Source organism: Vipera ursinii (genome assembly GCF_947247035.1).
Source record: "Vipera ursinii genome assembly, chromosome: 7".
NCBI lineage: Eukaryota > Metazoa > Chordata > Lepidosauria > Squamata > Viperidae > Vipera > Vipera ursinii.
In genome coordinates, this window is record NC_139521.1 from 38,092,213 (window position 1) to 38,115,484 (window position 23,272).

The window sequence follows — 23,272 nt, forward strand, 5'->3', positions numbered from 1 at the left end:
TCTCTCTTGTAATAATAATAACAACAGCAGCCTATCCCAGGTCCATGAGAAGTACTCAACAGGTCCATGTGACTGTGCGACCAACCTAAATAAAACCACTTGAAAACCATCAGCATTGACAAAACCAGCATCAGTCAATTTCAAAAGGCAGTTTTACTTGGAATAGCTTATATCCTGCGATGATACCTTTATCACCATCAGACAATATGTGCCTATCCCAGGCCCTTGGGAAAGACTCAGTAGATGGCTACAAATGCCAACTCTAGTCTAAATATCTGGCTTATTGTGCAACAGATCATCATAATAATTCATCATAACCAAAAATGATCATAATTTGATATATAAGAAATGTATTTGCATTGTAAACATCTTTTAGAAATGGGCCCGCATTTTAATTTTCTCCAGTATGATTTTACTACATAGTAGTTGATAAGTAAATAATCATATGATCTTCATTGTATTGGACAATAAATCATACAAACCAAAATCTTTAATACAAAAATGTACTAAATCAATTGCATTGACATAAAAAGATGTACTATCTTGAAAATCAATAGAAAGAACATAAGACACACCAGTGTAAAACTATATAAAATGTCTTAAACATGCAGATAAGAATTAGGTTTCTGTAGACCTCATATGTTATTTAAGATTACAAGCAAAAGCTTCAATATTTTATGTTGCAATGTGTAGAATTATCGACTGCTCTGAATAAATATTTTGGATGAATATTTTAATCAACATAACCACAGTCAGCAATGAAAGTGTGTGAAGAGATATTACCCATAACTCAGTAAAACTGTCAAATTCTTTGATGGAGAAATCATTTCATCAGAAATGTGTTCATTTATTTCTTTCAACAGGCAATTTATCAAGATTTAGGTATGGCTGAGAGCCATTTCTCCTCCAGAAATGTCAATATTCTTAAAAAAATAATATAGCATTGTCAATTGACAGACTCCTTTTTTAGAGGGCATGCTTGCAAGTTTGTAACAGCCCCTTCCTCCATATAGTCATGCACAACTTTAGTAATATAACTTCAAAATACACACACATACAGCCACAAATTGGATATATTTGATTTGGGATCCATGTTCAAATTAATATATTCTCAGAAAGTAAAGTATCACAGAGACATTATTAGAAAAGAACATAATGGATGCATGAGGGTGAAGGTTCGTTCTTTGAACTTGTGGGTTGGTTTCCAAATGTTTCGTTACCAGGCTAGGTAACATCTTCAGTGGTGTTTAGTGGATGACTGTGTCAGTGTTCTATTTCAGGTGTGGGAGTGTAAAGGGAGGGTCTTGTGATGGGCCCGGTTTGAATCATCAGACAGAGGCTGGTGATGGAGAGGTACTTCAGCTCAGGGTCATTGGAGAGTGTGAATTAGTGGGTCAGGAGTGTGTCATCCATGGGAGCCTGGTAATGGCACTTGTGATGGGGAGATTATATCAGGTCAGGGTCATTGGAAGGTGAACTGCTATGGGGGGGAAGAGGGGCTTGAGGGTTGGTTTCCAGATGTCTGTTTAATTTATTTGGATTCTGAGGAGCCCATGTGCTGGTTGTAGAACAATCTGTCTGTTGATGGAATTGCTTGTGGAGCGCCAGGCTTCGATGAACTCCCGAGGATGGTAGTTGATAGCATGGCCAATGATTTTAGTGTTGCTCCAATTGAACTGGCGTTGTTTGGTGTCAGTGTGGGTAGCGATTAGGGAATTGGGATTGTGGCATTTGTCTGCTAGCTGATGTTTGTGGATCCTGGTTTTTAATTGATGTGATATTTGTCCCATGTAGAAGTGGTTGCAACTGTTACAGTTTATTTTATAGATGGCGTTGCTTCTTCCATCTTTCTGTGTCTTTCTTTAGTTCTAAATAATTCCTGGTGTAGTGTGGCTGGGGGTTTCTGGGCTATCACTATTCCTAGGGGTTGAAGAATTCTAGCTGTCATTTCTGACACCCCTTTTGTGTATGGTAGGGTTCGTTTTTGCATGGTGGTCAGCTATGTGGTGTGTGGTGGTTTGAGTGCTGTGTATTGGAATATGAAATTTTTTGGATACCCATTATGGAGAAAGACATCAAGCAGTCATTTCTCCTCTGCTTTTCTTAGTGCTGTGGTGCTGCAGTGTGTCCTAGCCCTTTTGAAGGGGGTCTGGACACAGCTTCTTTTGTGTGCGATGGGGTGGTTGCTTGCGAAGCTGAGGATCTGATCCATGTGCATAGGTTTACAGTAGTTACAGGTTTCCAGTTCTCCATTGTCCAGTCTCCTTACATTAATTTAAAGGAATGGGAGTTTGTTGTTTGTTTCCTCTTCACATATAAATTTGATCCCAAGGAATATGCTGTTAAGTAGGTGGTATATTTCTTCAAATTGGGAGTGTTTGATGATGACAAAGGTGTCATCAATGAACATAGCCAAAATTTTGGTTGGATTGTGGGTAGAGCTATGAATTCAAGTTATTGCATGACTGCTTCTGCTATGAGGCCTGATAGGAGAGATTCCATCAGGGTGCTTTGTACTTGATTTTACATTTTGGATGCATAATAGATATATCCATTTGGAGTTATTGCATCCATTATGCACATTTTGTACATAATGGATGCATAACTAGATAAATAAATATGTTTTTAGTAGCACACACAGGGGTGCCCTCCCTAATGCCACGTTTTAATCATTTGAATACTGTTCAAGCTTCTGCAATGAAATGGTCTAGCAGTGGCAGTTGGTGAATTGCTTGAAGGATAGAAAGTTCTTCCACTTGGTAGAATCAGTGAGGAAAAGAGGAATAGGAAATAATCTGTTCTCTTAATTGGAACTGTCAGTTGAGAATGTACAGTAAAATCTAAAATAAGTGTTTTTCTAGGATTCTCTCTGTCAGACTTTCTCTCTCTCTCTCTCTCTCTCTCTCTCTCTCTCTCTCTCTCTCTCTCACACACACACACACACACACACACACACACACAGAGAGAGAGAGAGAGAGAGAGAGAGAGAGAGAGAGAGAGAGAGAGAGAGAGAGAGAGAGAGAGAGAGAGAGACGTACATAGAAATAAGGGAAATATTTCTTTACATGGCTCCAGCCTTAGATACTGTGCACCTACTAAGGGATGGGTAGGGTAGGAAAGTGAAGTGAAGTAAAGTAAAATAAGGGAAACAGTAGGAAATTTAGGGAAAGAAAACTAGTAATTCAAAAACATATTTCAGACAGTTTGGACCAGCAACCTTCGGCTATAAACATTGTTACAGTATTTATGTAAAGATAGCTCTAGTAATTTTAAAAACTATGGTAAACCTTTACTTAATTGTATCAATTAAACAATGACCTGCAGGTGTGACTACAATCTAGCTATGTCCTTTGTACTCCATTGTTCACCAGTTGATTTTGCTGTTTAGGCAAATATCCTCATCTTCCTTCACTGTTCCATCTATATCTGTCTCAAAACTGCATGCTTGATAAAAAGGAGACAACTTTCCTATGTTGAAATAATGTACTATTCTTTGGTCAGAAATATACAATGATATGAGGGGGTACCCTGCAAGAATTATTTGTCCAAAAGGCTAGAAAAGTGGGCAAATGTACTTCAGAAATGAAGCAGAAAAACACCTTAATGTGGAATTAATAGAGTGATGGCCATTTATGCTAATCAAAAACTGTTGCTGTTGCAACAAGGTTAACTGGGCAGTACATACAAGCCCTTTAATGGAAAAAAAATGAAAGTTTAATGATAGAAACTGTCGGTGTAATGCTGGAGTTAACCTTAAAGGAAATTTAATGAGAAGAGTATTTTGGAATTCGAAGAAGTAGATTTAAGGTAGCACAGTAATAAGTAGGAACCCATGCCAAGATATATTTATGGAAAAAGGATCTCAAAAGGTGAAAGTTTACAGAGGAGTGTAAAGGTCAATTAGAAATAATTCTGGTGAAGAATGAAAATGGGAACCGCAAAAGCTGCCAGTGTGTCCAGTAAACATCTGAAAAAGAAACCAAAGGGAAAATCCAGGAAATGTAAAGAGGACCAAGCCAGAGAAGAAGAGAACAGTCCGCCTGAAACTATAGAGCTGGAAAAAACAATAAACAAAAAAAATAGAAATAGAAAACAGAATAAATCCAGATTAGAGACAGAACATACCAAAAACAGCTTTTTTTTACATAATGTACATTCAAAATAAAACAGTAAACAGGCATAGAAGAATCCATCCAAAGCCCAAAAAGCTATTACAAATAATTTTAGCAGCTGCTGTGGATCAAATGGAAGTCACAGTTATAGTGAAATGAACATTCATATTTTTATCCATCTTTCTTCCCCTCAAGCTGTGCAAATGACTGGATGACCTCAGTTTGGAGCAAGTTTCTATTTGTCTCCTACTTTGGCAATGACTGACTCTGTTATCAAGGTGGGGTTTTTTCTTTCTTTCTTTTCTTTTCTTTTTCTTTTTGTAACCCTCCAAGGATTAACTCTCACAAATAACATTTAAAGTAACCACGATAGATTGAAACAATGGTTCACAAGTAACAGAATGAAATGTAACAAACAAGGGCCAAATTTTTCACCTAAGAAATAAAAATCAAAGACATAGATACAGCATGGGGGGAGTACCAGGTTTGATAAAACTTGGAATAGGAGTTGATTGCCAACTGAATATGAACAACATGTTTAGGCTGTATCACAACTATGATTTCCAAATTACAGGAAATAATCACTCTATTCTGCTGTCAGACTCCTCCTTAAATATTGTGTTCAGATCGGGAAATTCCATCAAAGAAATATTCAAGGAATTTGTAAGAGATTAAGGGAAAAAATAATGAAATGACCAGAGCACTAAAACTAAGCTGTATAAAGAATGACTGAGAAATGTACTGTATGGCATGAGAAAATTTGTCATAAAAGGAATACAATGGTATTTGTCAAATATCCGAAAGGATGTCATGCAAAAGAGCCTGGGACTCATTCTAGACCCAAGGCACAAACAATGGAGTTAGCTTGCAGGAAGGCAGATTGCAGCCGAATGTCACACATACTTCCTAATAAATTGATAGTGGAATTAACTACTTGGACAGTTGGTGGTTCTTCTTCATTGAACATGAAGGCTACACAACCATCTGTTATGGATGCTTTAAACTGAATTTCTCCCCTAAGCAGGGTATTGGATTCAATAGCCTAAGTGGCTCTTTTTAACTCTATGATGCTAGTTCCATAAAGGAAAGACAATTGTACTTGCTTCAATAGTGTGTGTGTGGGGGGGGGGGGAAAGGAATCATTCCAGCAAGCAAGAGTTCATCAAACAGAAGAGAATCAAAGTTGCCAATGGATAAAGTAAAAGCCAAATTGGCTAGTTGTAATTTTTGTATGATTTATGAAATGAAAGAGAACAAATAGTTTAGTAATTTCCATTTTGAAATAGAATGTTGGAGAAAGTCATCTGCACAAACTTTTATAAGCTGATAGTTTTTGATGAAAAAATTTCAAATCTCAAAGAACAGTATGCATTTCAGATTTTCAAAAGCCAGGTTTAGAAACAGCTTGACTCTTTTTAGAATTCAAATGGCCAAAATAGGTAAGGACAGCAAAGGACAACCAAACAAGTCTATCCTTTTTCTTATAAATGTCTTTCTGTAATTTGAATTTATTTATCATGGATTTTGGTTTGTAACAAAGATATGGTTTTTTTGAAAACTAAAATATAAAAACACACACTGCTTATATTAAAATAACAACTGTGTAAGGAACTCTATACAAGTAGTTTTCGACTTATGACCACAACTGGAAGCAGTTGCTAAGCAAGGTGGTTGTTAAGTGATTTGTGCCTGATTTTATAACCTTTTTTTGCCACAGTTGATAAATGAACCACTGGAGTTGTTAAATAAATCATTTGGTTATTGAGTGGGCGCAGCTTCCCCCATTGATTTGCTTGTTAGAAACTCTCTGGGAAGATCTCAAATGGCAGTCACGTAACCGCAGGATGCTGCAACCACTGTAAATACATCCTGGTTGCCAAGCCCCTGAATTTTGGTCCCATGACCATGAGGATGCTGTCACAGTTGGGAGGAGTGGTTGTAAGTAACCCATGTAGAACTGCACCAGAGCACTTGATTGGTAAAGTATACAAAAAGAAAAGCATAGCTAAGCTGCCTATTTCATAACATTCTGAATAATGATATAACTCCTTCCTAGAAATCTGGTGGTTGTCTAAGTAATTCTATACAGTATACTTTCTTTGTTGGCTTTCATTGTTATTCCAATTGCTTGACAAAATTAAGAGTCTCAATATTCCTAATAGTATCCTCCTCTGTATTTTCTCTTTATTTAATTTAGTACAGCTTATTAATCTTATAAATACAAATAAATGCTTGTACTTTCAAGAAGTGGTATCAAAGAAGCATGTATATACTTGATGCTTACTTGGTTATTTTCAATGTGCCAAAATGCAATTGATAAAACCAAAAATGTATACAAAACGTATATTTCCAGCCATAGTAGTACTTTTGCTAGGTAAAATGCACTGAATTTATTTTCACAGATACTGCCTTGCCCTGTTGCAATGAGCACTTTTAAGAATATATTCCTGAGTGCATGCCATGAATGTGATTACATGGCATGTATTACAATTAAATATGTTAAATACAGGGCTTCAGTAAATGTTCTCACTAAGTGGTAAAACTAATAGCAGTATCTAATTTGCAGTTGTTTCTCCTACATAACTCCTTTTGCCTTTAAGTACTATAAAAGTATTGGAAAACAATACTTAAGAGAGATGCATTTATTGTCCTTTTATGGACAATTGTTCCAATAAGTGCTAGCAATTCTGGCATCGTAGGGTGAAAATTGTATACCTCAGTGACTGTCCTGCCTGTGGCTGTAATGAAGTCTTGGTAGTAATCTAATTGTATTGACTTAGCAGGAAAATGGAATTCTCTTGACAGGATAAACCCAAGCAAATTGCAGCATCATAAGAGCCATGCTGACATAAACACTATCAGCATCAATGGGGAAAAAATAGTGGGTTAGTTTATGAGAAGTTTAAAAAATTCAATCTTTTAAATTTAGTTGTTGTAATATATATATATATATATATATATATATATATATATATATATATATATATATATATATATATATATATATATATATATATAATATTTCTTTGTAGTTTATAGAGTTTTTCTGGAATGGATTTTTGTCACCCAAGTATTGGGACCAAGTATGCAAATGAAACTATTATTGAGCTAGATTCTCCAACAACTTTCAACACTGGTCATTCTGACTGAATGTAAGGAAAACTGCAGCAATCTTAGGAGATTCTTCTTGAGTAGGGAGGCTTTGTGTGGTAGTTGGAACTGAGTTTTCATTGAGGCTTACAGAGAAACTCTCTGAATTATTTAACAACAAATGCCTATGCGTAAAGCTATGTGGTAGTATTACAATGTGGCAATAAATGATAAGGAAGACTCTATCTTGTCATTTGAAGACAATGCTTCCGGACAAACATTTTTCTTTGACTCCTGGGAAATCTCAGTAAAAACAGCAGTCTGTGCACACCTTGGAAGCAGGGATTATACTGTATCTCTGGGCATAAAGGCGATGATCTTGTTGGAGGGATAAATAAATCTCTGTATGTGAACAGTTTGAATGCTAGGAAGCTAGTTAGCCCCAACCACAGCAATTTTCAGGATGAACTGAAAATTGAGGGGAAAGTGGCATTAAATTTCTTAACTGCTGGACTCTTAATAAATGTTTACTTAGCATCTGCATGCCTTTTCAAGTACTGTACAGCATCCTATAAAACTGTTTTGCTAATCCGCTTTTGCAAATGTGTGTACTTTAATCAGACAGTGAAGGGATAAAATTTTATTTGCTGGATTTGAAATAGCCAAAGTAAGCTTAAGTTATGATTTTATTCATTGGTGGGGTGAGTGATATGGCTGAATATTGCTTCTTCAGAGATCCAAAGATGGGATGAGATAGTTAGAAAATTCTTCCCAACTACCTTATAATGAAAGACAAAGTGTTCCTATGATGTCCATTTGTTTTATAGAGTATGTAACCGCTTATGTAGCTTGCTCTTGGGATTGGGGAACTAGTTGCTCTGGATGGAAGTAGGGAGGGGTTGCTTAACTAGAGGAGATTACGTTACTATCAATACTTCTTCTTGTTTTTTCCCTGGGTTGCTATCTTGTCCTGTTAGCTAACCATTGCATCTTGTTATCACAACTATTTCAGGATTCCTTCAGGAAAAGGAAGAAAGTGGGGGGGGGAATGAAAGCAGTACTATTACTATTGGTATCATTCTTGCTTTATTTTGCCACTACAACTGGGCTCTTTTTAATCTGATTTAATTTGTAATAGCATATCATTATTTATTCTTTTCAGTCTTTTTATATTTGCAATGGGTAAACAACTTTTCTGCCAGTTGTCCTGCACCTACTGGCCCTAGTTGCTCCCCCAATGGTCCTGAGTCCAGTAGCTCATTTGTCATCAGATGTCCAGAAACTCCATCTGGCATGGTCCTTCTTGCCCCAAGGGGTAACCAATCTGATACAGGTTTCTGTAAGTTATGTCTTATCATATTATTTATACACTCTTCATTTTGCTCCTTTGACAGTTCTTTCCTGTAATGGTATTCAAATAGTGCTCCAGTTGTTTTTGGATTGCACCAAGATAGTGGTGCAGGAAATAGTATTGGTTCAACCTTTGCTTGTTTCTGCCACAATCATTCTATTTTTATTTGTAGATTTTTGTATTTTGTTATCTTCTCCAGATCTTTCTCTTCTATTCTGCGGTCTCCAGATACTGCCACAGACTTTTTTGTCTTTCTTATCTACAGTTGTTGTCTGGGATGTTATGTGTGACTGTTGCTTGTTGTTGTTGTTGTTGTTATTTGCACAGTCTGCCAGATGTTGGCTAGATTTGACATTTTTGTCTACCTAGTGAGTCCTTTCCAAGGAACAGGGATAAGTAGATGTGGATGTTTGATAATATTAGACATATCGCTGCAGGATGTAAACTGTTCTCTAACTGATGTTGACCTTTACCTTGAGTTGTTCCCAAGAACCTAGGATCTTGTAATGTATTGACATATTATGTATGGAGATCCTTTTTTCCCCACAACAACAACAACCATGTGAGGTGGGTTTGGCTGAGAGAGAGTAACCGGCCAAAGCCACCAGTCAGCTTTTAAGCTTAAGGCAGGACTATAACTCATGGTCAGCCAGTTTCTAGCCTGGTCCTTTCATTATCAGACTAAAGTGACTTTAACATTTACTCACTTGCAATAAAGTATGGAAAGCTACCTTGGGTTCCTTTGGTCACCTATTTTTGCTTATTCTTCCTGGGGTGGGACCCTGCATCTAAGATCTGTCCTGATGACACTATTATCTTTATCCTGGGGGATTTAGTTATTGATATAAAAATACTGAACATAACAAAATAAAATTATATTTTAAACAGTTCTAAGATAGACAAAGGAAATAAAGTCCTGACAAAGAGTCACATACCTTGAGTTTCATTACCTGTGTATAGAACATGATAATTCTAGTTAAAGTCATGTTGTTTGACTCTGACAAATATATTTATTTGATTTTGCTAATCAATCAAAAAGTGGAGAATAGCTAGACAGTTTATATTTAGATAAATTTTAAAGTATGTTATCAGCGTTGACAGTATGTTTATTGTGCCCCAAATATTGTGCCATTTCTTATACACACTATGAGTCTACAGCCTGGGAAATCAGGATTTCAGAGCTGTTATGCACCATCAGCTTCACCGTGTGATACATATCACCCCACAATCAGTAAGTTGCCAGCCAGCCAGCAGTGCAGAATAATGCTTCATCTTCAAGTTTAATTAATGCTCTGTGTTGCACATGAGGAAAAACAGTAGGATGTTGAAGAGAAAAAGTGTTGCCCATGAATGGCAGAGACAGAAGGAACAGAGCTGACAGAAGAAGTTTCATTCCTACAGACAAAATCTTGCCAGACTGAGGGCTCTGCTATCTGCATCTACTATATTTTCTGCAAACTATTAAGGAGGGGCTGTCTTCACCCTCTTTTTCTCATAATTTGGGCTGAGTAGCTCCTCATTCCCCTGGAATGTGTCCCTCCTTCCTGGGGACCCACCTTTCACATATTTTGCACATATGTGCACAGTTCTACCTTAGTTATACATTGTAAAGATTTTTCCTGAGCTATTCTGATGAGTTCCATGGTCCACTCCATTCACTGTTTATGCTAGCACACTTTGATAACAATTTGAGTTAAATACTGATGGATATGAAGCTACAGACTGACTCTTGATATTATAAGAAGAAATTATTTAGACATGTAACTTTATTTTAGCTTCTAATTGAATAAATAAGGTTGGGGAAAAAACTTTTTACAGCCTGGAGTCACACTTAGCTAAGTGAAATGCTTAAATCCATACTACAAAAAATAGTGGATACAGGAATGAAAAAAAAAGACTTGAAGTTATTTAAACATTTAACCTCTTCAGGTATTATATTCACTATCACATTAAAACCTAGAGTTGGAGCATAATGTCTGGCTATTTCTAGCAGTAATTGTTAAGGCTTTTGAAGTCATATGAAGTCCTATATACTCAGTTGAAAACTCTTACAGACTTTTGCATTCTTGGAGAAAATATTAAATATTATTCATGTACATTTTTATGCCCCAATTCATGACATCATTTATCACAACGAAATATGTTGAATCATTTCTATCATCTTACTTAAGGAGAGTTTAACTTTCTATTTGTATTTGCAAAAATCATCCACTCTGATGGGAATTATTTGTATTAATTGTTGGGTCAATATTTCCAAATAATGATTATGAGTAGACCCCACCCCAATAATATGCTCTTCTTTTTTATATGAAGGTTTTTAGATTAAAGATTCCTTTCCCATTATGCAATGTTTACTAATTTGCACTTTTCTAATAGTTTTGTAATAGTTTTTAGACAGAACACCTAAAAGAAAATGGCATTTGTTTATTTGCTCCTCATTTTTAATTTAACCAATTTAATTTATATTTTTATTTGGTAATTAATCTGCATGGTATAATTTGTACATGGGGAGTCCTTCTTTGCACTTTGCCTTTCTCCAAATTTTGTAATACAATTTTCATCCTCAAAATTTTGCATACAAAATGTGTGCATGGGAAAAACAGATTATAAAATTATTTTTATTGAAGAAATTTCAGGATCAAAACTGTAGATTGGAGAAACTGCACACAGAAGGAGATATGTTCCAGGCATTTATTAAAATTGCAGACTGACTAAATAATAGAACATACTGCTGATGGCATTTTAAAGAAATTGATGTAGATTAATGATAGGTTGCTCTTTCCTCCTACCATTTTTCAATATTATATTGCTTTTTATATGCTCTGGTAGTTCAATATTTTTCAAGTGAGTGATTCAATTTCACTTGCAGAAATAGTATTTTTGTATTATAACTTTATCTGAAAATAAGGCTAATGACTGATGTACACATAGCCTTGCATGCCAGTGCTTTTGCAAAAGTGTGTGTTTATGGGTTATATTATTAAATATGAGATAATATTTGTTACAGTGAAAGATCAAAATCATTCACTTTTAACTGGGTTTCTTAATGATGACAATTATATCAAACTAGCAAACATCTATATTTCAGTTATTAATACTAAATATTTTTCCTTTTATAAAAATGCAGGTGAGCATCCAGAACACATAATAACTTTCTATTACAGTAAGAGGAAGAAGAAATCTAGAACTCATTGAAGCAATTTTACTAAATACCAAATGATTAGTAATCTAGCAAAGACAAGTACCCTGACATTTTCAGTTATTAACTTCCTAAAGTGCTACGCACTGAGACTAGTTTAAAATGAAGAATATAATTATTTTAATTGAAAACTGTGAACAATTCTCCCCTGGAGGTTCCTGAGTCTCAGTGAAAGTGAGAAGCACAACAGATAAAGCCGTTCTTTCTCTCTCTCTCTCTCCCCTTTCTGCTTTTTATTTTTATTGAGAATAAACTATGAACAGTGTCCATTAGAGGTTAGCAAGGAGCATGGCAGTTAGAATACATACAAAAAAGTAGGATGTCTTCCTCATTTAATGTATTCCTTTTATATATTTTTATGGTTCATGGAGATAATTTTCTCCTATATTATTCCAGGACTCAACTCTTTTGGAGTTATGTTTGGTCTTTTCTCCCTCAGCATGTGGAAAACATACTGTAAATTGCTAGCCTCCTTGGGAGAGGCATGATATGGATGGATGGATGGATGGATGGATGGATGGATGGATGGATGGATGGATGGACAAATGAATAAATATTGTAACAATCCAAGGGCAAACCTTTAGCCAACATCCCAACTTTACAAACTAATAAATGTGTTTGAGGCAAAAAAAAATTGCACACTAAAGTATCCCTACCTACAGCAAACTGCAACATCCAGGTTCCAGGATCTCAGAAAATCTACCTACTTAGAAGTATTCTATATACCTAGGTTTTTCCTTTGACAATGCTCTGTTAAAATGGTTCCCTGAGAGAAGTGGACGTATTTTCATGGGGAATAATCTTCAGCCTTTTTATGATGAGCTATAATCCTTAACCTTTTGGTTTTCCCCATTAATCTGTTGTACAAATAATGCCCCATCTTGTCCAGCTGAATCAATTTGTTGGAACTGGTGGTAGAAGTCAGCAAATCTGAAAGCTGAAGCCTGCTGAGCAGCTGTCAAGAGGTACTGCTTCCTTGATTAGGGAATGTGCTGTCTCCCAAAAGGAATGCCACTATTTAGGGCTTTAGACAGTCTTGTCTTCAGCAGAACTTTCTTCCCTCTCATTCTGTTTCGCTTCCCTTTTCTATATTCTCTCATTTACCTTTTAAAACTTCTTCAGAGCTCTTTAACATGGGATTATTATTATTTTTCCTATCAGTGGGTATGTAAAAAGAACCCTACAAGATGAAAGTTAATTGTTTGCTATCACTACTGCAAAACCTTAGGATTTCCCCATTCTCTTCTAAGCCAGTATTTACCTCTTGATTTTAGTGGCTAATTAAAAAAAACCAGTATGGATTATCACTTTCCCATGACACTGAATGAATAAATGGCACATAAACTCACAGATGTGGGAGCAGGTACCCATCTTACGCCCCAACATCAATCCATAAAATACTTCCTATCACATCATTGACAGTTCCGTGTGGCTCAGCTAAACAGATTTGTGCTTTGTTCTCCTACATTCAAATGTAAGTCTGTAACTGCTGATCACATCACTGTGCTTATAAATGCAGAGACTATTTTCATTCTTCTGCTCTAACAGTAGCCATCAGAGTGCTTTGGAGAGCACGCCTTGTTGAATTTAGGCAGGGGTCTTCAAACTTGGCCCTTTTATGACTTGTGGACTACAACTCCAAGAATTCCTCAACCAGGCACGCTGGCTGAGGAATTCTGGGAGTTTAATTTAATTTAATTTAATAATTTAATTTGTATACCGCCCTTCTCCCGAAGGACTCAGGGCAGTGAACAGGGCAATACATAATAAAAACAGGATACAAAAATTAAAAAGTAATTAAACAGCAATGCCTGTAAATAAATTAATACCCATTAAGAGTTAAGACCAATTTATAAAACCCAACCCCATCCCATCAGGCCAGGCCGGATTGTTCAAAAAGGAAGGTTTTGAGATCGCACCGGAAGGAGCGAAGGTTGGGGGCCGTCCGGAGCTCAACCGGCAAGCGGTTCCATAGGTCTGGCGTGCCCACAGAGAACACTCTCCCCCTGGGGGCCACCAATCGACATTCTTTGATCAGAGGCACCCTGAGGAGGCCCTCTCTGTGGGAGCGCACTGGACAGAGGGAAGTTGACGCCGGCCGTAGGTGTTGCCGTAGGTAATCCGGACCCATGCCATGTAGGGCTTTGTAAGTCATCACTAACACCTTGAACCTCACCCGGAGGGCAACCGGCAGCCAATGCAGGTCACGGAGCAAAGGTGTAACATGGGAGTATCGGGAAACCCCCAGCACAACTTGCGCGGCTGCATTCTGCACCAGTTGGAGTCTCCGAGTGGACTTCAAGGGCAGCCCCATGTAGAGAGCATTACAGTAGTCTAGACGAGAAGTCACGAGCGCATGAGTGACTGTACGCAAGGCATCCCAGTCTAGATAGGGTCGCAACTGGCGCACCAGGCAAACCTGGGCAAAGGCCCCCCTAGTCACAGCTCCAATATGCTCTTCTAAAGAGAGCTGTGAATCTAGAAGGACCCCCAAGTTGTGTGCCCTATATACGGGGGATAATAACTCACCCCCCATGGCCAGAGATGGGATAATCGGAATTTCCCGGGATGCCGGCACGAACAGCCACTCAGTCTTGTCAGGGTTGAGTCGAAGCCTGTTCCTCCCCATCCAGACCCGGACCACCTCCAGGCAGCGGGACATCACGTCGAGGGCATCACTGGGGTGGTTTGGGGTCGAAATAAAAAGCTGGGTATCATCAGCATATTGATGATACCCAACTCCAAAACCACGAATGATCTCACCCAGCGGCTTCATGTAGATGTTGAACAGGAGAGGCGAGAGAGTTGAAGTCCACAAGTCATGAAAGAGCCAAGTTTGAAGACCCCTGAATTAAGGGGTCTAACCTTTCTGCCAGTTTTTAAAGCTAATAATAGTATTAGCTTTTGAAGATTAATATGAGTAATCATTGGTTAAAAATTATTTCTAACTGTTGATTGTAATTCAGTCTTTACATTAGCCTGATATTTTCCTATAAATCAGTGAATCCTCACTATTCAATGATATAATTAATAAATTAGTCCTTTTATCAGTGGTTCATTTGAAGTTAGGCAAACAAGTTTGATTGTGTACAAAATACCATTAGATCTGGGGTGTCAAACTGGCAGCCCAAGGGGCGGATGTGTCACGGACAGACCACACCCACCCCAGCTCTGCAAAGGCAAAAAAAGTCATGATACATCATGTGATGTGATCACATTTGACATCCATGCATTAAACAGTGCTTTTAGCACAAAATACATTTAAAGATATAATGTTAGCCCTATATGTTCTCTCAGCCTCACAAGAATTTTCACATTCTAAGAGAAAAATATTTTCTGCAAGGACCAAAGTTGTTGTCAGCCTTTACAGCCCATGTCAAGTTTATGTGCATGCAATCTTTCCATTGTCGAGCCCCGCGGGCCTGACACTACAAGGGGACTCTGGCTACAAGCACAGGCCCCACTATACTCAACCATCCTGGCACCACCTGTTGGTGTTGTGACTCAGGGCCAGCCTGTGGGTCCGACAGCCGGCTCCGATGTATCGGATGACTCAGATGAGGGGGAGGGAAACAAACCGGCTGATGATGGTTTGGAGGCTTTGCAGAGCCCTCAGCCGGGGACCTCTTCTCAGCTGCGTGAGCCCGAGAGTGCGGAGGAAGATGACCCACAGCTGGCCCTGTTCAAGGACGCCCGACGCAGGAGGCAGTCGAGCAGGAACAAACAAAGAAAGGCTGTGGGACTCCTCGGGAGGAGGCACAGGGAGACCACGCCCTGAGCTCTCTATAAAAGGAGTGTTTGGGGAGGGGCTGGTTGCTGAAAGCAACTTTTCCGCTTGAGAAGACAAGCTCTTGTGTTTTTGTTAACTGCGTAATTAAATCTTGGCAGATGCCTTTTAGCCTTGGACGGTCTCCAGTCTCTTCTTTCTGAATAGGGGTTTGCCTTACTACAAGGTCAGAAGAGGGCTGGTTCAGAACAGTTTGCTTTCAGCCCCCCACCCCTTATTACTACGATGGAGCAGCTTCTTGCCGAGAATGCCCAGCTCACCCAGCAACTCACTTTGCTGGCAGCTCAGGTGGCTCAACTGCAAGCTCAGGTACATGCTGCACCCCCACCCAGGAGGAAATGTCAGATAGCTATGCCGGATAAATTTGCTGGTACTCCAGAACTGTTTCCTGCCTTCTTGGGACAATGCCAGCTTTTTATCAGCGTGAGAGCAGCTGATTTCCCCACTGACCGAGATAAGGTGGGATTCGTGTTGAGCCTTCTGTCGGGAGATGCAGCTCGTTGGGGCACGCCTCTGTTGGCACAGCCTAGCCCTTTGTTGGATAACTTTGGGGGGTTTTGTGACCATATGCGCCTCATGTACGAGGACCCGATTAAGGCACAGACTGCCACCCGACGCCTGAAAGCTTTGAGGCAGGGTCAGCGCCCTCTACAGGCCTATATCAGTGATTTCCGGCTGCTTAGCCAGGATTCCGCCTGGAATGAGGCTGCGCTCGTGGATGCCTTTCAGGATGGCTTGTCAGAGGAGATGTTGGATGAGCTGGCCCGCGTGGACATTCCCTCAGATCTGAATGGGCTGATCCATCTTTGTCTGCGGATCGATGCCCGGCTGCAGCAGCGAAAGAGTCGCCGTGCCACCCCACAGACCCCTGCCGCCCCTGTTGTGCGTGAGCCCCCAGTCCAGTGGGAGGAGCCAATTGAGCTGGGTGCCGCCAGGTCCCGTCTATCGGTGACGGAAATGGACAGACGACGATCGGAGGGGTTGTGTTTTTACTGTGGGGACCCTGGTCATTTGGCTGCTTCTTGTCCAAAGAAGCGTCAGCGGGCATCAGTGACCAAGCCGGCCCCGAGAAAGTCCCCTGCTTTGCTGTCGGGAAACGGCCCGAGCCCGATCTAGACGGTGTGATAGATCGGACGACCCACCACGACCACGCCGAGCGACGCCATTCCGATGGTGCCTGTGAACCTCCACGGCATTTGATTTTGGAGGCACGACTGATCCTTCCTGGCAAGCCAGAGGGGATTCCGGTCCATGCCTTAATTGACTCTGGGGCTACCACTAACTTTATGGACTCGGCCTTCGTGGCCAAATGGGCTGTTCCTCAGTGTCCGGTGGATCCGCCCATGCTAGTGGAGACTATTGATGGTCGAGTGCTCCTGTCCGGGCCTATTACGGCCGCCACGCAACCAGTGAGTATGGCTATCAGTTCCCATGTGGAGGCCATTCAGTTCTACATCACTTCGGATCTGCACTTCCCCGTGGTCCTGGGACTGGCGTGGCTCCGGGCGCATGATCCACAGATCTATTGGTCTCAGAACTTGGTCACCTTCCCAAGTTTGCAGTGCGTGGACCACACCCGTCATATCTGTGCCGGCCAGGTGGAGGGCTCCTCAGGAGTTTCTTTGCCTCCCGAACTGTCCGACTTTGCTGATGTGTTCAGCGAGTCAGAGGCGGACCAATTACCCCCGCACAGGCCCTATGACTGTTCCATTGATCTAGTTCCTGATGCGCCTCTCCCAGTGGGGCGTTTGTATTCCATGTCGGAGCCCGAGTTGGCTGCATTGCGGGACTTCCTGACAAAGAATTTGGCTCATGGTTTCATCCGGCCCTCGTCCTTGCCAGTGTCTGCGCCCGTGCTCTTCGTCAAAAAGAAGTCGGGCGAGTTACGGCTCTGCTGTGACTACCGGAAACTCAACGCCATCACGGTGCGTAACCGCTACCCGCTGCCCCTCATCCCCGAGCTCTTGGACCGACTCCGGGAGGCTAAGATTTTCACGAAACTGGACCTGCGTGGAGCTTACAACCTCATCAGGGTTCGGCCGGGTGATGAGTGGAAGACGGCGTTTGGTACTCGCTATGGACATTTCGAGTACACGGTGATGCCGTTTGGCCTGACCAACGCCCCCGCTGTGTTTCAGCATTTTATGAACGACATCTTTCGAGATCTGTTGGACCAGTTTGTCGTGATTTACCTGGACGACATCCTGATTTACTCCCCGTCGCGTGAAGCGCATCATCAGCATCTCCGTCAGGTCCTGCAGCGCCTCCGGAAACATCGGCTGTTTGCCAAGTTGGAGAAGTGCCAGTTTTACCAGGTGACCATCGATTTCTTGGGTCACCGCATTTCTCCTGAGGGCATCGCCATGGAACCGAGTAAAGTTGAGTCGTTGCAGAGTTGGCAACCCCCACGTCGCGTGAAGGATGTTCAGCGACTTCTTGGATTTGCCAACTACTATCGAACATTCATTCCTGGCTTTGCTGCCTTGACAGCCCCCCTTACCCGGCTCCTGCAGAAGAAGACTCGGTTCCAGTGGAACGCCCCCGAACAACAGGCGTTCCAAGCTTTGAAGGACGCCTTCATGAAGGAGCCCATCTTGAAGCATCCTGACCCGCAACGGCCGTTTGTCGTGGAGGCGGACGCCTCCGACATTGCCATTGGGGCCGTGTTACTCCAGGCAGCGACGCCCAACGGTACCCTTTTCCCTTGCACGTATCACTCTCGGAAATTGAACCCCTCGGAGCGCAACTATACCATCTGGGAGAAGGAGCTGCTGGCCATCAAGGCGGCGTTCGAGGCTTGGAGGCATCATCTGGAGGGGGCGCGGCATCAAATCGAGGTCTGGACGGACCACAAGAATCTGGAAAGCCTGCAGACCGCTCGGAATTTGAACCAACGCCAGATCCGGTGGTCCCTCTTCTTTGCGAGGTTTGACTTCCGGGTGCGGTACATACCAAGCGGGCACAACCAGAGAGCGGATGCTCTGTCCAGGAAGCCCGAGTACACCCGAGTGGAAGATAAGCTTCCGCCCAGGACAGTGATCCCCGTTGAGTCTTTTGCTGCGGTGCGGGAGCCGGTGGATATACGGGCTCGGATCCGGGAGGCGCAGCAGCAGGAGGCGTGGGTGGCTCAGCGGAAGGAAGAGGTGGGGCCAGATTCGCCTTGGTCGGTCACGGATGGACTCCTGTATTATCGTGACCGGCTCTATGTTCCAGGAGGGCCACTCAGGGGACTCGTCCTCAGCCAATGTCATGATAACCCGGCTGCGGGGCATTTTGGCCTGTTCAAGACTCTGAACCTGGTCTCCCGTACCTTCTGGTGGCCCCGAGTCCGACACGATGTCCAGTCTTATGTCACCTCCTGCGTCCCATGCAGGCAGGCCAAGTCAGCGACAGGGGCCCCGCCTGGTTTACTGCAGCCTTTGCCAACGCCCAAGAGACCCTGGGGGGCTGTGTCCATGGACTTTCTGACAGATCTACCCCCATCCTCCGGCTTCACGACAGTGTTTGTGGTGGTGGACATGTTGACCAAGATGGCGCACTTCATCCCCTGTCGCGGCTTACCGTCAGCTCGCGCCACTAGTCGCATGTTCATCCAACAGGTGTTCCGGCTGCACGGCCTTCCCGATAGGGTCGTCTCCGATAGGGGGGCCCAGTTTACAGCCCGCTTCTGGCAGGAGTTGATGCGGGCGTTGGACATTAAGGTTTGCCTCTCGTCCGCGCATCATCCTCAGACCGACGGGGGTACCGAGAAGGTCATCGGCATCTTAGAGCTGTATCTGCGCTGCTATGTTAACCTGCAGCAGGACAATTGGGTGGACTATTTGGCCATAGCCGAGTTTGCCTTTAACAACTCGCAGCACACCTCCACGCAGATGACACCATTCTTGGCCAACGTGGGTTATCACCCCAGGTTTTTCCCCCTTTCTCCCGTGGACTCACCGGAGCCGGCAGCGAACGAATTCATGGCGGAATTACAGGCGATCCATCGGTTGGTGCGACGGCAGCTGGAGAAGGCCAAGGCCGACTACAAGAGGTTCGCCGATCGGTCGAGAAGGGATACGCCTCCATTATCGGTGGGGGATCGGGTCTGGCTGTCCACCAGAAACCTACCATCCACTCGGCCGGCGAGGAAGCTGGACCACCATTACCTTGGACCGTTCCCAGTCGAGGCCGTCATCAACCCGGTTGCCTATCGTTTAACTCTGCCACGTTCCCTGCGCGTGCACCCCGTCTTCCATCGGTCCTTGTTGGTCCCCGAACAACCGGCTTGTCCACTTCACCAAGCGGAACCTCCCCCATCAGGACCTCGTGATGGCGACAGCACCCCCGAGTACGAGGTCGCCAGCATCAGGGATTCCCGCTGGCTGAAAGGTCGCTTCCAGTACCTGATCGAGTGGAAAGGGTACGGGCCGGAGGACTTCACATGGGAAGACGCGACCGCCATTCATGCCCCTGCGTTGGTGACTGCTTTTCACGAACAGTTCCCATCCCGACCGCATCCGGATTGGCAGACCCGGGGGAAGGGCCCTGCGGTGCGGGATAGTGTTGTGACTCAGGGCCAGCCTGTGGGTCCGACAGCCGGCTCCGATGTATCGGATGACTCAGATGAGGGGGAGGGAAACGAACCGGCTGATGATAGTTTGGAGGCTTTGCAGAGCCCTCAGCCGGGGACCTCTTCTCAGCTGCGTGAGCCCGAGAGTGCGGAGGAAGATGACCCACAGCTGGCCCTGTTCAAGGACGCCCGACGCAGGAGGCAGTCGAGCAGGAACAAACAAAGAAAGGCTGTGGGACTCCTCGGGAGGAGGCACAGGGAGACCACGCCCTGAGCTCTCTATAAAAGGAGTGTTTGGGGAGGGGCTGGTTGCTGAAAGCAACTTTTCCGCTTGAGAAGACAAGCTCTTGTGTTTTTGTTAACTGCGTAATTAAATCTTGGCAGATGCCTTTTAGCCTTGGACGGTCTCCAGTCTCTTCTTTCTGAATAGGGGTTTGCCTTACTACAAGGCCAGAAGAGGGCTGGTTCAGAACAGTTGGCCCGTCTGGCAAAGGAGTGAGTATTTACTCGGTTAGACTTGTGGGAGGCATATTACCGGGTGTGGGTCAAGAGGGGTGACGAAAAAGGGTCCAATCAAGGACTTAGCTACTGTGCCCCTCCACCCATTTCTCCTTAACTTACAGTTTTGTAGCTTTTCCCAGCAGCCTCTGGCAGTTTAAAAGCAAAGAGGGTCCAATCAAGGACTTAGCTACTGTGTTGGGAGTGTGTGGCTCCCAACACTGTTTTTTTTTCCTTGCTTTGGAGTGTGTGAATAAACGTTTCTTCATTGTTACCCGTTCCACGGCTGACCGAGTGTGATTTCGTCAAGGACGGGCTTGACAGTAAGTCAGCGTTGCTCCTTTTCTTTGTTTTCCTGCTGTTGTGTACCGGTCCTGCCTTTTGGTTGGGTGCTGACATGGCAGAGGGGATGCAGGGGGCTGTTCCAGCGGCTGATGGAGGGGAGCCGGCTGGTGCTGCAACACCCCTGGACGTGGTGGAGCTGGCAGAGCCCCCCCTGTTGTGAGGCCCAAAGTCCGGAACCCTCTCCCCATGGCCACTGGAAGTGGAACCCAGGCAACAGGGGACCAGACCCATAGTGGGGAGTGGTGGCTAAGCCCTGTTCTGGGTTGTGCAGACCCCGGCCAAGAACAATGAACATGGCCGAGAGGCCCATTGTCAGAGTGGAGGGAGTGGTGGATGACAGACGAGGATGGTGAAGAATGGAGCTACTCCACGGTGCCAGGGAGCTACACGTTGGATGTGTTGAAGGACAGGTTCGGGGAACCCTGGCCATGGTCCCCCATTGAGCCGGAACACGACACTGGACGATGGTCACATGATGGAACCCTGCCTATGCGTTCAGGCCCACCTCGTTTCCGACTGGCCAGTCCACGATTCCAGGGACCACCTGGCCAAGGTGTGTCCCAAGGTGTGTCCCAAGGGGCTGCTCCTGTTCCGCAGGCCCCGGCTGTATCACTGACCCAGAGAGGCCCAGATGTTTTGGCAACAGCAGATGGCAGCTCCACCCAGCAAACAGCACTGCCAGCCGGTGCCCTCGGTTGGCAGGCAGTCGACCCACGGTACCAGGGGCCTGTTGCGAGAGGCCCAATGCCCCAGTTGGGGTTTTGGGATGCAGGCATGGGTTGGGGCCCACCGCCTCTACCAATGACCTACGACGGGCATCCTGACTGTCCAGCTGTGTTTCTGAGCCATGCAATACACCACCTGGACAGGCATGCCCCAGCCGATCCATCCCAGTGGGCGATGGTAGTGGCGGTCATGACGGCGTCACAGGGCAAGGCAGCTGGCCGTACCACAGCTGACCGAGTGTGATTTTGTCAAGGACGGGCTTGACATCCATCATATTTTCCTTCATTTTGTGAATGAAAAGCAAATGAGCTAATTCCTTGGGGATATATGAATAATATAGTAAAACACTGTTTCTAAATTATTTTTAAGGCAAAAGCTGTATAGCAATACTTGGAAAATTGTATAATCTGAAGGATAATCGTGTCCTGATCCTTAGATAGTTCTTGAAAGTTGAAATAAGATCAGTACAATTAAAAATATGGACCAAACAATTTTTTCATTGTTGGTAGTCATGGATTCCCTATTTTAAGCCATGGAAAATCATCCACTAGTTAGTGCACTGGAGGAATCCCTGAGAGATAAAATTGTATTAATGCACATGGAAATTTTAACAAGGTTGTTCTGACAGAAAAGCATTTACTATAATCCAAAGCAATTTGTGACCTCACTGCCAGATAATAGGATCAGGCTTGCAGGAGCTGTGTTTTGTAAAAATTGTATTTCAACATTGCATGTAATTCTCAAATCCTTCATTTCAAAGTTGTCTCATTTGTTTAAATAACTTCAGAATTAATGACTTCAAAATGTGAAATGATCATTTCTGTTCTTTGGTTGAGTAAATATATTTTATAACAAGGAGTCTGTTGTGAATGTTTGCATCTACAAATATGAATTACTTTGCAAATTGACATTGGAGCTGTGCTCTGGATTCTGTCCAATTACATTCCTATTTCAAACCTTTTCACATTCATGAAAGGTTAGTTGCCTATTGACCGGTTTTGCCTCAACCAATATTAAGGGAGACTTGTTAGCTGACCCATTATCTTTCAGGCTGAACTGTAACAATTACTTGTGCCCTCTTCTATGGCTAAGAAACTGAATTCTTAAAGTTGGGACCTTGCAAGATTTTTGTTGTAGTTTATGTTCTCTGACAGCAGTTATTTACTGTGAAGTGAGTTAATTACACTGTTGTAAATTGCAAGATATAATGATTGGGTTTAAAATTTTGAATTATTTATTTTTAAATGTCATACAGTAGCAATACTAGGGAATTGAAGTGTCTCGGAGCTGTATGCCCACCTCTTGCATGATTCACCTCTTCTTTTCTCTTCCTCTTACCTCCCCCCTCTTGCTGTGCTTACCTACTTCATAGCATATGTGGTATTTCTCTTCCACCCCATCTGCAGCATTGCCAGCATTTCCTTTCTCTTCCATGATTTAAAAGTGTTTGAGAAGACTACTAAACAAAGCAGTAGTTGCACCTCTCAAGTCTGTTTCTCACACTGCAGCAGTGATTCATGTAAGCTGTAGGTCAGGGGTCTTCAAACGTCCCTTTTATGACTTGTGGACTTCAACTCCCAGAATTCCTCAGCCAGTGTGCCTGGCTGAGGAA

General features: G+C 43.0%; 1 protein-coding gene across 3 annotated transcripts in view; it reads left to right on the forward strand.

Moving 5' to 3' along the window:
- Positions 1-23,272, forward strand: part of SGCZ (sarcoglycan zeta) — a gene marked incomplete at both ends in the record, with an annotated part of 682,592 nt that overhangs the window by 387,979 nt on the left and 271,341 nt on the right. The window lies entirely within an intron of this gene.